The sequence below is a fragment of the Coptis chinensis genome, chromosome 3 (assembly GCF_015680905.1).
Source record: "Coptis chinensis isolate HL-2020 chromosome 3, ASM1568090v1, whole genome shotgun sequence".
Taxonomy (NCBI): Eukaryota; Viridiplantae; Streptophyta; class Magnoliopsida; order Ranunculales; family Ranunculaceae; genus Coptis; species Coptis chinensis.
The window spans coordinates 40,203,803-40,220,292 of NC_141458.1; the positions used below are offsets into that span (position 1 = coordinate 40,203,803).

The following is a 16,490-nucleotide window of genomic DNA, read 5'->3' on the forward strand; positions in this document are numbered from 1 at the left end:
TGCTCCTCGCATTTTGTTTTGCCGTTTATTTTCTTTTCACCGACTTTTGTGTTCATTGCACTATCTTTTGTAAGTATATCACTTTCGTTTCTTTTTTCATTCTTTTCCTCAGATATACCAAACCGTAACTAGATATTACATTTCACCACACTTTTACATATCTATGTTTTCTACGGTACATACCTTTTCCTCTTGATGTTGCGTATGTATTATATTTCGTCTGGGATGTTTGGTGCATTGTAGTCTCGTCCCTCGAGGCATCATACATTGTAACGTTGGTTGTCTCTCTTGGTCTCCGTTCGCCCGTTTTCTTGTGGCACATCTTCTTTTGTACAATTCACTTTTTTTGCTTGGCAAACTCAAAGACTAGTTCTCGGCCGTGTTAACTCCGTTCCATCTTCTTTTTCACTATCGCTGTCGCTGCCAAATATTGCATTTTTGAGACTCTTACTCTTCTTCGCCATTTCACTATGTGTCTCCTTGGACCTATCGGGCCGTTGTTCGATACCCCCATAATGTCGGAAATCAACGATATCATCAAAGTAGCTCAGATCTACCAATCTTTCGTCAGAGCATTCATGAAAGAATAAACGAAGGTTGTTCTCTACTTCTTTGTCCAATTCAATATCTGGTAGTGTACTCGCATTTTCTGTTAGACACAAAAATAACTCGTGTTAGTCAACAGTTTACTCATAGTACTATTTTCAATACTTATGTTTTGGCTTACCTCGAAATTTGTTCGGCACTTTAAACTCTGTCGGATTCCACTTCCCTCGCAAGCGGTACAGAAATCTATCCCATCCGGTGTATACTTTTGGAAACCCTTTAAAACTTCTGTTTGAATCCTTGAATTCAACTTCAAATTTTATGTACCCTTTCGCCAAGATGCTTTTCGGTCAGATCAACGCGAAGATTTCTTGAGCCCCGAACCTTCTGTTAAATTCATTTTGTAAACGGTGTGCTCTTGTAAAGATTAACCAGAACGATATTGGCAGTTGTCCCGGTGCAATTTGCCACCACTCCAGTAATTGCGCTATTTCTTTGCTCAACGGAATTGCGTTCCTGCAATTTAATTGTGTGTAAGCCATTACTACTTCATCTTCTTCGACTTTCATTTCAAATTGTGACACTTCCTCCATCTCAAATTTCTCGAGTCCTAGTATTTTTCGTATTTCCTTCCGCCGACCATCGGCGCGGTTCCGTGTAGTCGCCAGATCTGTCACCTTCTTTCCACCTCACCAAGTCTGCGATCGTCATCGAAGTTTTTTCGAAAGTGTTTTTTCGCCCAGATAGTACGGTAGTTTCTACCGAAAACAAAAAGAAAATAAAATCGGGTCGAATGCTCAAAAATCGGGTTCACGGGCCAAATCGGTTCAACACGTGCCAAGGTGCCCTTCCTTTACGGGCCGCACCATATCACTAGTATTCTTTTAAGTTCCGCATGACCAGCCCATGTTAAAGCAAAAGTGGTACGGTGCCCTTCCTTTGTGGGAGATGCAATCAGATCATGTTTTAGTTCAAAACATAAAACAGGTTTTGCAACTTTTGTATCGGGCGCCTTCATCTTCTTCGTTCTTCACCATTTTTTCAATAAAGATGAAGTTGGCGACAACACCAACAAGTTTGCTTTTTGGCTCATCGACATGTTGAACGGAGAGTTCCTAAGGACATAGTTCAACAGTTCAACGCTTATGCAAAAAAAAACAAAAAAAAAAAACAAAGATGCTATCTTTTGGCGTAACCCCTAACTCCTCTTTTTGCTTCTAGCATGCTATCACCCCTACCGCTATCTTTTGGTACAATATAAAGTTCATGAGACCCACCATCGACGTCCGAACAAACCGAGATGGCATTTGCCGTAGGTGTAAGACGAGTTCTAGGACCTTGGTTTAAGCTTGTGGAACCAGCCGCCGAATTGGGATCACTTGAGTTTCCTTCGGGTTGAGAACTCATACAAACGCAGAAAACGATCCTTTACATAGTACATGGAATCACCACTCACGGAGAAAGCAGGGCATTCGATTTGAACAACGAAGAAGAAGATCAAGAGAGACGTGCACGGAGAAGAAGACGGTCGCGGGCGAGGGTTACCTGGGCGTAGAGGCGACACAACGGGGTGAGTATCGGATATAAGACTGCCGTGTTTTCTTTCGTTTTCCCCAGCTTTTCTTCTAGATCCGAACCTACTGGTTTGGATGAGTCTCTCCGTTATCCGGTTATTTATACTTTCCTTGCTTTGGTCCGGTCTTTTTCAGTGCGTGTATAAGTCTTCCATCCAAACCGACTTCAGATGGGAGACTCGCTGATAAGCCTTATCCAATACGGATAGAAACAATGAGTCCTAGTTTCGGTGGTATTTTCACGTGCACCTCTTCTCGGTATTTCGGACATATATCGAATTCCACTTATTTCGTTCCACTTATTTCGGACATATATTATTCGCCGTTTTATGTCCGTTCCGTCGGATAATTCGCGGATTTTTCCTACGTTTAATTTTCAAACGGTATAATCCAAATATCGCTATTCCGTTGGCACGCTTCATCGAATTCGGATTTCGCGTTATCACGCCACGTTGCGGGTACAGTTTTCACTCATTTCAATTTATTTTTGCAATTTTATTTATGTGCATATTTTATTCTATCTATCGTTTTCGGCCGCTTTTTATTTCACTACGCCATTAAGGCCCAATACACGTTAATTTAACATTTTTCATTTCCGCTAATTCGATTTTTTTCCCGATTGTCCATTTTCTTATCGCTTTTTACGTTCACACGACACTTTGTTATACACTCGTGATTTACTCTTCTTTGCCATGTGAACTTTGTTCGCCCGACAAAGAGGCGGTGTTTCACCCCCACCTACGCGTGGCAAACGCCCATTAGTAGGGTCTCTATTTTATTCATTTAATCAACAGGGCTAAAGCCCAATTCGCAATATCATGGATCAATGTACAGGCCCATTAACTCATGTGTCTAAGGCTGAACCTTAGCCACATGGCTTGCCACTAATATACATTGATTTATGTCCAGATTCATTTCTTATCAAAAAGATAATTATCAGTTGACAGTTATATTCTATCACAATAGCTCAAGCAACAAGACTACTTGAGCTACAAGGACTCTCTACTCTACCTCTATAAATATCAAACTATTTTTCATAAGGAACTACGTGGAAACTTGATCCCTAGAGAATAGATCTTGGGTACGTAGGCAGCCATTATTTGGTTCAGTTTCATCTCCCCCAACATCAAAATCCTCTGTTTCTTAATGCGTTCGTCACCATTGCTCTCGTTGTGTTGAAGCAGTTTATTGCCGAAACAGTTGGGAATTGTTCAGTTAAAAAGGCGTCTTTAGGTATGTTGGTTTTACGCCTAGTAGTGCACAACTCTTTAAGAAACTTAGCGTGGTTAGGGAGCTTTTTAATAGCTTCGAGAAAAGGAAGGTTTATCATTAGATTCTTGAAAACGTTCCCAATCTCCTCAAAGTTTGTATCCCTGGTTAGCATGGCTAACTTCTGAGGGAATGGTGGTTTTGCTCTATATTTAGCATATGGCTCGACTTGATGTGTTACCTTGGCTTTCTGTTTCTTAATTTGTTGTTTAACTGGTACCTCTACAGTGGTAGGGTCTTCAGTTTCTACTTCGGTATCTTCGGTATCTAGTTCGATATCCGGTGTAGGGAGTACTGATGGGGTAACTATAGGTATAGTTACTTTGTTGTCAACCACTCTTCCAGAGCGGAGAGTGGTGATGGCATTTAGGTCACCTACTATTGTCGTTTCCGTACTAGTATTACCGTTTCCTCAAAGGCTGTGTTTGTTGTTTTAGGGTTTGGTATCGCTTGTCCTGGAAACACGCCTTTTGGTTGGGCTTTCTCTTGGGCTAACTGTTGTATGCCCTGATTTATGGATTGTAAGATCTGTTGGTTTGATTGAGTCATTGATTGGAAAAGTTGTTGGGTAACCTGTATAAAGGCGTCGATACAATCCGGTTGTGTAGGTGTAGTAGTCACAGGTGGTGCGACTGGGACTATCTCACGTTGATTATTAATGGGTGGGTTGTGATAGTTACTATTGTTAACCGGAACGATACCTCTATTGGTATTATAACTATTATAATTATTCTGACCTTGTGCTACACCTTATCGTGGTTGCGCTTGGTTGTTATAATTATTATAATTTCCTTGACCTTGTCCCTGTCCTTGCCTAGGTGGAGCTTGATTATAGTTGTTTGCTTGCCTAACATTTTGGTTATTAAACCCTGGAGGTGTAACTTGTTGATTGTTTCGCCAACTAAAGTTGGGATGTTGTCTCCATGGGGCATTAGGAATAGGATAGTTATTAATACAGCAAACATTATCTTGCTCTAATTGTTGTTGTGCATAGGCGAGAGGACAATAGGAGTCAGGGTGCTCAGGACTCAAACAGAAATTACATGGGTTGGAGTTTACATTCATGACGGGGATAGGCTTTTGTTGAATAGAAATAGCCTCTACCTTTTTAGTTAGAGATTCGATTAAATTTTTAAGTTCTGGATCAGGTTTCATCTCAAACATACCGGCGGCCTTAACTATTGAAAAAGAACTAGCAGAGTGGGGGATATCATCACTCCCCCCAATTGTTATTGCGTTTAGTTTGTTCTTCTAAAAATTTGTAAGCCTCCGAGGCTCCTTTACTTAGGAAACTACCCCGATTCATTATGTCAAGGACTTCTTTATGGTGATGTTGAAGTCCTTTGAAAAAGGCACGAACTAACGTGTCTTTTGCTAGATTATGGTGTGGACACTCTATAAGCGATCGGTGAAATGATTCCAAGCCTCGTAAAATGATTCATGAGGGTTCGTAGGAAGAAATGAATCTTGGAAAGCATCTCATCCGTCTTTAGGGGTGGGTAAAAATGTTCCATAAATAGTGAACAAGTTTAGCCCACGAGTCCAGTTAGAGTTAGCTTTGGGCAGTTAACCAAGACGCGCCTTTATCAGCTAAGGTGAAGGGAAATACCCTCGCTTTAATTTGTTCCGCACCAACCGTAGGATGATGGAATGTTGTAAGGACTTGTTCAATCCCACGATGTGTTGGTAAGGTTTTTCATGGCCTAAACCATGGAAAACGGGTAACAAATTAAATATGTTTAGGGGATTCAAAAATCCCCATCGGTCTGCTAGAACGATGCAAGATTTAGGGCTATCGCCATGGCTTTGTAAAAGTCGGAGAGAGGAGTCTCTCTTTCTTCAGCCATTGTGTCAGGTGTGGTTGGTGGAATAGTAGTTAGAGGTGTAGTGATTGGTATACTCAATAGATTTGTTTGTTGATGTTGACAGTTAATTATGTTCGGTGTTTTTCTCCGACCAGACCTTAATCTCATGCAAGTCTAAGTCTAAACACGACAACAATCCAAACAATCTTGATATATTAGTATGAACCTCTAACTGGAGATGCGAGGTATGGAAGAAACGAATACCTGATAGCGTCCTTGCTTCGCTTATGAATAGCGTCTTGTGTACGCGTGTTCAGTGTAAATAACAAGTTAGAACACTGAAAAACTTAAAAATCGAAGTTTGAAACAAACCTGTTGAAATCCGGGATTTTTGGCTTAGGGCGCAGGTGCGCTCACATAGGGCGCGGTCGCGCTCCTTGTTCCAGTGACTTAGCGCGGGTCGCGCTCGGTATGAGGGTGGGTCGCGCTCGTGGTCCAGTAACTTAGGGCGGGTCGCGCTCGGTCGGAGGGCGGGTCGCGCTCGTGTTCCAGACTATAGGGCGCAGGTGCGCTCCTTATAGGCGCGGTCGCGCTCAGTGTAATTTTGTCGCGGAATTTTTCGACGCTGAAATAGATAACCACAGTATGAATCAAACAAGGGTGGGTGGGTTTAATGGGACTTAAAAATGACTAATTCTACCATGAAAACAATGCTAAAGTGAACTAAGATGGCAATGCGCATTTGATAAAAGATAAAATTGAATAGTTTACCCATTTAAATGAACGATGAACTCAAACGTAAGTAAACTAAAACTTTCTTATGAGCCTATATTTATCAAAGTTTCTACTCTCGAATCTATCGAAATAGAGTGGAGTAACAAATTCGCTCCACTCCTAGTGCTCTAGCATGGAATGTTTTCTAATCTAATTAGTGGGTCTTAAGTCTAATGAGAGCTTTACGGGGGTGTTATACTCACGATACCTATATGGAAAATATTATGTTGAATTTAACTACTTAATGCTATGGAAATATGATTGTTTTTAATCTAGATAAAGGATTAGACGGAATTGAATCCACCTCGAATCTAACTTAATAACCTAGTATAGATTCTTGTATCTCGATTCTTACGTTCTTACGGCAAGAATTCGAAGTTCTAATCCCTAGTATTCATGGCATTTCTACCGAATACTAACTAGCATGTGGTCAGATCCACCCATTCTCATGGCTTAATCACGACCTTCTAGATTGGAATAGATTCTACAATGCTTCTACACTATACCACTAAGTTTTTCGTCAAGGCTTCATCAACCCTCTAATGGAGGTTTTAGCCTTGAATCATTCATAATCATTCCCATATGAATCTAAACTAAAATATTATTATCAAAGATTCAAATTTACTAATCTAAATTAAACAATAATTAAATTCTAATTAACAACTAAGAAATAGTAACCAACAATAATTAAAACTAGATCTAATAGATTGAAATAACACAACCAAATTGATAAAATAACTATTTTATTTATCGAATCAATCAAGAACAATGATTTAAAGACTTAATCTAAAACAAGAATTGAAAATGGAACTAAAACTTAATTAAAATACTGGAAACTAGATCTAGAATTATCTATATTGTTTAGGTCCAACTAGCTACCATCAACAAAGAGCTAAGCTTTTGTTTTTATATGTCCAGATCCAAAAATCGTGCATGGGCTTGGAGCCACGTTTTGGGCCAGAGAATCTGGTCCAAAACCCAATTCTTTCAGTCCAAAAAGGCCTCTTCAGCTGTAGTTGTCTTCAACAGACTTTTCGTCCAATTCTACTCCTCTTATTGGGTCAAGGCTTGGACCATTGGAAATCTCTTTCCGAGCCGGTCGTTTTGACATAAGGTAGGTCCAATTCCGAGGTCTGAGTCCAAAGATACGGCTTTTGGAAGTTCTGCTGACTTGTGTGCTGTTTCAGCCCGCGTCGACTTTTCAGCTTTTGACCGGGCTTTAGAAAGGCTTTGTCTTCTTGAATCTTGGCCTTTAATCATGGAACTCCTTAGTAACTGACCTTAGCTCCTTTATCTCGCTAAAGTGGCACATTTCTGCACATAATGGACTTTGAAACCTGAAATGCATAAAAACACGTAATCAGTGTTAACTCTTAATTATTACTCACATAATTGGTCTAAAAGTATGACTGTTATAGGGTTAAAACTACAGTTTTGGGCTCTTATCACTTGGCCCTGATGAGTTTTGCTGACAAAGTTTTCCCTAATGCACACAAGCATCTATGTAGATGGCATATCGCTACGTGCGTCCTTTCAAAATGTTATGATATTTTTCCAACTACGAACTTGTAGAGAAGGCCCAGTTCTAGTGGAACACTATAGTCTAATCGAAGACAGAGGTTATTTTCCAGCGTAGATGGGATAGTTTGGAAAAATATTACAGGGTTGAGTACTCCAATTTTGTTAATTATTTGCGATAGACTTGGTTTCCTCACAGGGATCGATTCGTATGTTGCTGGACTGACCAACACATTCACTTTGAGAGTACAACGACCAATAGAGTTGAAGGGTCTCATGCTCAGGTGAAGCGTGTACTAGGAAATGCAAACTGTCACAATTTTTTGAGTATGTTTAGCTTAATCCACCCGATTCTAGAGATCCAGATGTCCGAGATTAGAGCTACTTTCGAGAGAAGTATGATTGTAACTCAGCACCACCACCGGATTCTTTTGTTTCGTGAACTCAGAGGCCTTGTCTCACGCAAGTGTTTGGACTTGCTATTTGAAGAAATAGATACCCGCATAAAGCGTGTTAAAGATGGAGAGATCAGGTGTTGGTGTTATTTGCGCACGAGCCATGGACTGCCATGTGCTCATGAATTAATTGAGTTTGAAGAGCAAGAGCGGTCCATCCCTTTGACTGCTATCGATCCCTTTTGGAAAACATTGTCTGCTTCTCCCAATATGTCAGTGGGTGTTGGTCCCAATGTTACACCTTCGATGGACTTGTTCATAAATAGGTTTGCAATGGTTTCAAGAAGAGCAAAGGGTTATGATTAGGAAGCTTATGGAGATTGTCGTCGCAGAAAGTACATGGCTAGTACCGTGAGGAAGCAAAACCAAAGGTCGGCCGAAGGTAGCAGTAGCAAAAGCCTTAACCGAGATGAGAACTCTTCAAAGCGAGATACATCTCATTTTGAACATTCTCATCGTGACCATGAGAAGTGGGTCTCGTCACAACCAAACACTACACGCCACCCAAAACACCCACACCACACCAAGAAAGAAGCCTTCTCCAAAAAATACCAACCCAAAACATCAACACCACACCAACGGATAAGCCTTCTCCAAAACACCAAAACAACCACACCAAGAAATAAGCCTTCTCCAAAACACCAAAACAACCACACCATGAAATAAGCCTTTCCAAAAACAGCCATACCACTAAATGTGAGAGATGGGTTAGACTATGGAAAGACGACGGGTCTTAAGGATTACGTGTTGGATATTCCTGAAGAAATGCATAAATACATTATTAGAATCCATGACCCTGTTGGCGATGGCAACTGCGGTTATAAAGCTTTATGCATTGCATTAGAAAGAAGTCAAGAAGAATGGCCACAGATGAGAAAGGACTTGTACCAAGAGCTTATTGACAACCTCCCCCTTTATTGTACTTTGTACAGTCAAAGTAAGGTTGTTTATTCGATGAAGGAAATCCCACATGAAGAAGGTTATGCACCCTTAAATAAGTGGATGAGCATGCCCTTTGCTGGATACCTATTTGCTTCAAGATTTAATGTTGTCTTCCTGCATTTAGGAGCTCGTCAGTGCTTCCTTATCATGTCGCTGAGAACCCAAGAAAATCCTGAAAGAGTGACCCAAGTGTTGGGTAGCGCACATGTTGGTGGAAATTATTTTGTCAATGTTGAACTTGTTGAAGATTGTCCGGTTCCTCCAGTAATGTGCCAATGGCTTAGAGCTCGATATGATATTGCTGAAAGTTGAAATTTGGCCTTGACAGCAAGGTAATTGCAATTTATGGCATTGAACATTCCCAATTTAATATGGGAAAATGAGCCCGTTGAAGACCCAACAGTACATGTTATCGACTAAGTTGTTTGTATGTTGTCGATATGATATTTTGATGTAATTTGGAACAAGTGTAATTTAATTTTATTTTTATATTATTTGTTATGTTAGGGCTTTTATTTGATTTGATTTGGAAATCGAGTGATCGACTAAGTTGATTCGGCTGGCAATCGAGTGATTTGGAAATCGAGCGATTGACTAAGTGATATTTTGATGTAATTTGATATTTTGATCTAATTTGAAACAAGTGTAATTTTATTTTATTTTTATGTTATTTGGAAATAATGTTAGGGCTTTTATTTGATTTGATTTGGAAATCGAGTGATCGACTAAGTTGATTCGGACGGCAATCGAGTGATTTGGAAATCGCTCGATCGACTAAGTTGATTCGGACGGCAATCGAGTGATTTGGAAATCAAGTGATCGACTAATTTGATTCAGATGGCAATCGAGTGATCGATTAGTTGATTCGGACGGCAATCAAGTGATTTGAAATAATGTTCATATGTTGTGAATAATGACCGAAACTACATGGTCAAGTCGTTTGGCTTTTATGCTAAACGACCCAGCCACATCATTTGGGCTTAAAGGCAAATGATATGGTCAAGTCGTTTGGCCTTTAAGCCCAAACAATCTGCCGAAGTCATTTGGCCTTTATACCAAACGACATGGCTGGGTCGTTTGGGCTTAAAGGAAAACGATCTGCCGAAGTCGTTTGGTATAAAGGGCAAACGATCTGACGAGGTCATTTGGCCTTTATACCAAACGATATGGCTGGGTCGTTTGGACAAAAAAATTTGAAAATTCATTTTTTTTTTACAACACTTTCATATTCATCAAATTCCGCTTGATTCCATTCAAACATCAAACATTCATTCATCAAATTCATCCATTCATATTCATCAAATTTCATTCAAACATCAAACATCATTCATCCATTCAAACATCAAACATCCATTCATCAAATTCATCCATTCATATTCATCAAATTCCATTCAAACATCAAACATCATTCATCCATTCAAACATCATATCCATCCATTCGAAGTTAACAAAGTTACAAACCCTAAACTGAAACAAATTACATCCATCAAACTAAAACTGAAACAAAGTTAACAAAGTTTCAAATAATCCATCCATCAAACAAATTACAAAATTACAAACCCTAAACTGAAACAAATCATGAACTATAACACCCACCAATGTACTTGCACCTAATCAAGTTGTACGCCCATTCGAAAGAGGACTTTGCTTCCTCTCGCATATCATTCCCAGCCAATTGCAAACCCTCTCTAGCAAACCATTTGGTTTCATCGGTGACGCCGCTCATTTAAAAAGGAAAATCAAGATAAGTTACTAATCGAATGCAAAAATCACAGTTATAGAAACTCAATTAAAATCACAATACTTACGATCGGTGAACAAGTTAGGGCGGTGTCTCCGGGGGAGGGATGAATAGGAAGATGCTCGGGGTTCACCAAAATACATGAGAATTCCTCGTGATACCAAGTCATGTAGTTTTGATGACACTCCCATGGATAAGACAAGATAGGTCCTCGGTTTGCGGGGGTTGGATCACGGATTCTGCCATGACTCCCAGTAAAGTGGCCCAATATTGGTCCAGTTCACCTCATACCCGCGACCTGCCATAGTTCTTGTTCTCCAATTTGGTATTGGAGGATCTACAGGTACATGCTACACGTGACCCAACTGACGCAGCACCCTTGCGACAGCGTAAAACTCGACAATGTTGAAAAAACATAGCAATCCCTCAAAAAATGCAATGTCATCGATCGGGTTTGTATCTCTAACATTTTTGTAGGGATGCCAATCAACCTGCAAAAAAAAATCAAATGTGTCATTAACAACTCCAATGATCAATTACTAAAAAATATATAAACAAACTTAAATACTTACATTGAAATAATTCAAATCATCAATTATCGCTCGATAATACTCCAATGCATGCGTTGTATCATAATAGTGTGGAGCTACTGGGATGTGTCTATGAGCACGCGGCTGAGACGAGGTATAGTTGAAGTTTGGGACTGCTCTAAGTACCGGAAAATACTTATAGATCCACGCCTAGATATACACAAATAGTTAACATATTGATAAAGTAATAAAATTAATATTAAAAAAAATAAACTCTAAAATACTCAAGTTTTACCTGTAGAAGAGTCATATAGCCTATAATCCCTTTCACCTTCGCACATGTGGTATCCCCAAGACCTCTATACAAAAACGCCAAAATTGCTACACCCCATGCATACTCTTCTATCTCATTGAATTTCAACAACGGCCTCAGATAACATATAGGCACTCCAGTCCCAGACTTGTCAGTAAAAACGGCACATCCAAAGAAAAATAGGATAAAAGCTCTAACAGCCCGTTGAACTTCCTGGAAACTCGAGGCCTTCTCCACCACCTTCCCAGCAGCGTCACATATAGGGCTATCATGAACCTTGTTCGAAAAATGCTTCCGGATGAATTCTAGCCTTACTTTTAAAGTGAACCTACTAAATTCCATCTCCACCCTAATCAAATCAGTAGGGATAGCCAAAGCAATATGTAGGAGATGTATCGATTGTTGTAAGTTCAATTTCATCGTCCCCTTGCACCGCTTCTTCCTCTAATCAGGACTCCACAGATTTGGACAACATCGTCCAAAGTCACAGTCATCTCCCCAACTAGCATATGGAAGGTGTTGGTCTCCGGATGCCATCTCTCCACAAACGCAGAAATCAATGGTGGATTCATATGCTCGTGATAACCTTCCACGAGATCAAACAACCTAGTTTTTCTCAACTGTTGGGCAAATCTCGGAGACCTTTCACATTCATTCTTGAAATCCCATTGGGATAACTTCGCTAAGTGTGAAACACACTTCAACGCTCTGCGATCCTCCTGAAACAACCGAGCACGCATTAGATATATATGAACAGAAAAAAAAGATTTTGTAAAAGAAAATCAAAATACCCAAGAAAAACAAAATATTACCCTTCTCTCCCAAACATCGCGAGCGACATGCACCGCATAGTCATACAACAACTCTGACTTATACGGGCCTCCCCCATACATACCTCTTTGAAACTCCAAATCATCATTGAATTTTCTTATGAAATCCAATAATGGAGGTGCTTCTTCTACTGGTGGTACGTCTTCTACCACATATTCTTCCACATCCTCATCCCCCTCCTCACCCTCCTCCCCACCCTCCTCATCATCCTCCTCACTCTCCTCACTCTCTTCACTTTCCTCTTCTACTATACTCTTCCCTTTGTCCATATTTACATCTAAACCTACATTAGTATCACTATCTACACTATCTTCACTCGATGAATCAACCTCAGGAACCTCTTTTTCCAAATGGTCCCCTCTACGCGCTGATGTCGTTAACCCCTCTGCCCTTTGTCTATTTCTTCCAACTGCGTCACCACTAGAGGAACCGCCACCAAACAATTTCTTTTTCACACCCCTTGAATGTAGTTTTCACTACATTCTTCACATTCTTTGATCGAGGACCCATCGCTACAAAGAAAAATAAAACAAGTATTAGTAAACCATATTTAAAGAAACAATGTACAAAGAAAAACACTAGAAAAGGGAGATCATCCCAGTCGTAAAACTAATATACTTATAAGCTTATTATGATAACTCCAAGTATATATGAAGAAATAGAATGAGGCGTTAGGCTATCCAAATTCTATCGAATTTTGGGTAGAGTTTCCTTTGTTTGGTCAACGCCAGATACTTAAACCTGTCATAATCTCCTCACACATTATACCAAATCCCAAATACACAAAATTCTTTAAATTGGTAAAACAAATGATTTTCGATTAAATGCAACTAAAGGGAAATTAATGATACCATTTATCATCATAACAGTGAATGGTGCTAAACTAAACAAAAACTCTACCATACCATATCAACGTAGAATCTGAAAATTAATTAATTAATTAAGTGCAAGTGGTAGAATTCATCCACAATTAAACAATCAATATACATCTACTATTATAATCAAAATTTGTTGCCGAAGTTGGCCTTTGAAGTCTCAATTTTGTAATTTCGTATATCTTTTGAGAACTTTTATAATTGTGTACTGCCACGGCACTCAAATGTTTTTTCTAAAATGTACTCTGTATAGTGTATACTCACTTCAAGAACTAAATGTCTACAACAATCAAAGGACACAGAGTATGTAACAAAGAAGTCGTTCCACAGCTGCACTTTGGCCAAAAGACTATACTAAAGTGAACTACATATATTACTTGAGTTAAGCCACCGTGACAGAAAGCAACATTTGAAGCCTACAACCTATACAAGTTTTCCTCCTTGTCTAGCGAGAATGATATCAATTTCCCCAATAATCACATTGTCCTAAATTAAAGTCAGTTTCCTCCATATATCAATTTACTAAATGCATGTTTACAACTTCTTTTCAAAGTCTACTAGTCAAATACAAGTTTATAGTTTCTTTTTTCTCTTTGGTTGCTGAAACATGAAAGCATTTGAAGATCATTATTTAATAGAACAGTAACATGAGCAATAGCCAAAACTTAAACAAACTCAATAATTAAACATTACCACAAAACTCAAAACTCAAAACAAGCATACCATTTGAGCTAAAAGGTTTTTTACCCTTCTGAATCTTATCTTCTTTTCTACCAATATTATGCAAAGAACTTAAACTTTGACCAACTTCAATTGACTCAAGAACATAGAAACTAGTGTTTTGATATTGAGACTGAATCTCTTGTTGAGTGTTTTGATATTGATATTGATCTAGGTAATTAACTCATAAGTAAAAACAATATCCAGACCAAGAGGTATAGAATTTAATTCTTAGGGTTAGTCTATGGCTTCCTTTCTTTACTGTTCTTTGAGTGTAATAAGGCCTCCTAGCTTCTTGAAGGTTCTAAGAGATAAGCAAATATTTGAATATATATAGTAGTGCCTATGTTCCTTTCGGAAATTGCCTAAGGTCAGTACGATTAAATGCTTAATCCTCGTACCACTAGTTCATAATAGGAACTCAAAGATCGATCAATCAACTCCAAACCTTCTAGCATATGGTCCGTAGACCATGGAGAGAAGTGAGAACTCACCCCTTCTTATAGTAAGATATTCACTATAAACTAAAAGGAACATTGCATATTTTTCTCCAGAGACTAAGTATAGATAGTAGTCGTGGTATCGAAAAGCACATAATTTGATATCTAAAGTACCTTTGTGAAAGTCTTTGAGAAAGTCCAACACACTCAATTGAGCTGGTGTGTGCCAGCAGAGAATTTACAACCTGCAAAGGGTAATAATAATAAAACAATAGTTTCAATAACAATATCGAATAAAAGTTAGAGTGCAGGACAACAGAAAGTATCAGCAGCAAAAGACTAACAACTCAAGTTAATCAAGATTTTTCTACTCTAAATGTATCAACAAAAGTACTATATGTTACAACTGAGTGACAGTGAGTTCATACATAAGAACTGGTAAAACCACATTCAAAGATTACCATTTCATCAAAATGGCAGCATCAATTTCTATAAGGACTATAAACAAATAGCATTTCATCAAAGTGGAAATGCCAACTACTATAATGACTATAAACATAAATCACTATCAAGAAACAATAAACACTTACATCACAATTGTACTCAAACAAGATCTTGGAAAAATCCGAAAAGATAACAAGAAGTCTCCCATCATGAGTAAAACACGCAATCAACTTCCCATTCTGAGTAACAACCATTTTCTGCAAAGGCCCAACACCGGCACCAACCTATTGAACACTCTCCTCATCAACAACCAAAACATAATCACCAACACCAATCAAAACCTCCACATTCCCCGACATAGTATATTGCGATTCCATAACCGCCATACATAATGGAAACTCCTCCAAACCAGGATCAGCTAGTTTACAAGCCTGAGGGTTCTTAAAATCAAGTATACAAAACAACTGATTACTCTCACTTACACAAATAACACCATTACTCCAAAACATACATTCCACTACATTCTGTTCAAAACACTCTTTACCCATTGTAACACTTCCTTCTAAGACTTCCCCTCGAATATTAAACCTATAAACAGTCCCATCCTGTACAAAAACACTCAATAGTATAACAAAACCCCTTTTCCTTCCCAACCCACCTAAAAAAACTACGGGCACTGAAGCACATAGTTTTTTTTTGAACTTTGAAGTTCACCGATGAAAAACTATTATTATCACTAATCACAAATCAGAAAACATGACCTAAATTTTTGTCTACTAGCCAAATGACCAAATCCCATGTCCCTACTTATTTATCTTAAATCTAAAACAATTTTTTCCCCACAAGTCCATAAAGACAAAAACAAAATGTTTTGCATTTCCAGTTCTATCTAGGATGAAGGGTGCTTCTTTAGTAACCCCCGTCTTCAAAAGGTAATTAATGCATAAATTTGATCACCCAGCTTTCTCATTATTGGAAAACAATTTTCAAGTATATGACTATGTTTCTTTGTTTTTCAGGTTAGAAGGTAAGGTGGCACTCATAACTGGTGGTGCAAGTGAAATTGTTGAGAACACGGCAAGATTGTACACTCAGTATGATGCTAACGTAGTCATTGCCGACAATCAAGATGTTCTTGGCCAATTACTTTGCAAAGAACTAGGTCAAGATGAAACCATTTCCTACATCCATTGCGATGTAACTAAAGAAAATGAAGTTAAGGATGCCGTTAATTTTACCAAGTCCAAGTATGGTACAGTTGATATCATGTTTAGTAATGCCGGTATCATTGCCAAAAGTGATTCACATCGACTAAGTTCTGATAATACAGATTTCAAAAATAATGTTCAACTCAACAAGTAGTCTAGAAACTCTAATTGGAGCTAAAACAGAATCAAACAAACCCTGATAGCTAAAACATAATCTAATTGGAGCTAAAACACGCACTGATAGCTTTATGAGGTTAATAGTTTATCGAATTACTGTTATGAGCTAAAGCACGCACGGATTACAAAAACACCAAAACAATTATCGAATTATTGATGTAACTATTATCGAATTACAAAACAATTTTCTACATTTGATCATAAATTAACTTACTTGAAGTTGATTGAAAACAAAGAAGTTGAAGAACTTGAGAACCAACAAGCCCAGCAACTCACAATGCTTTGTTTATGGATTGGATTGCTTTAATTCGCTTGATTTTGGATTTTT

At 38.6% G+C, this 16,490-nt stretch overlaps 2 pseudogenes; one reads left to right on the forward strand and one right to left on the reverse strand.

Annotated features, from left to right (window-relative positions):
* Positions 1–11,825: 11,825 nt before the first annotated feature.
* LOC147509598 (protein VACUOLELESS1-like) lies at positions 11,826–15,576 on the reverse strand (annotated as a pseudogene).
* A 95-nt stretch (positions 15,577–15,671) lies between these two features.
* LOC147509599 (short chain aldehyde dehydrogenase 1 pseudogene) lies at positions 15,672–16,139 on the forward strand (annotated as a pseudogene).
* Positions 16,140–16,490: the final 351 nt, after the last annotated feature.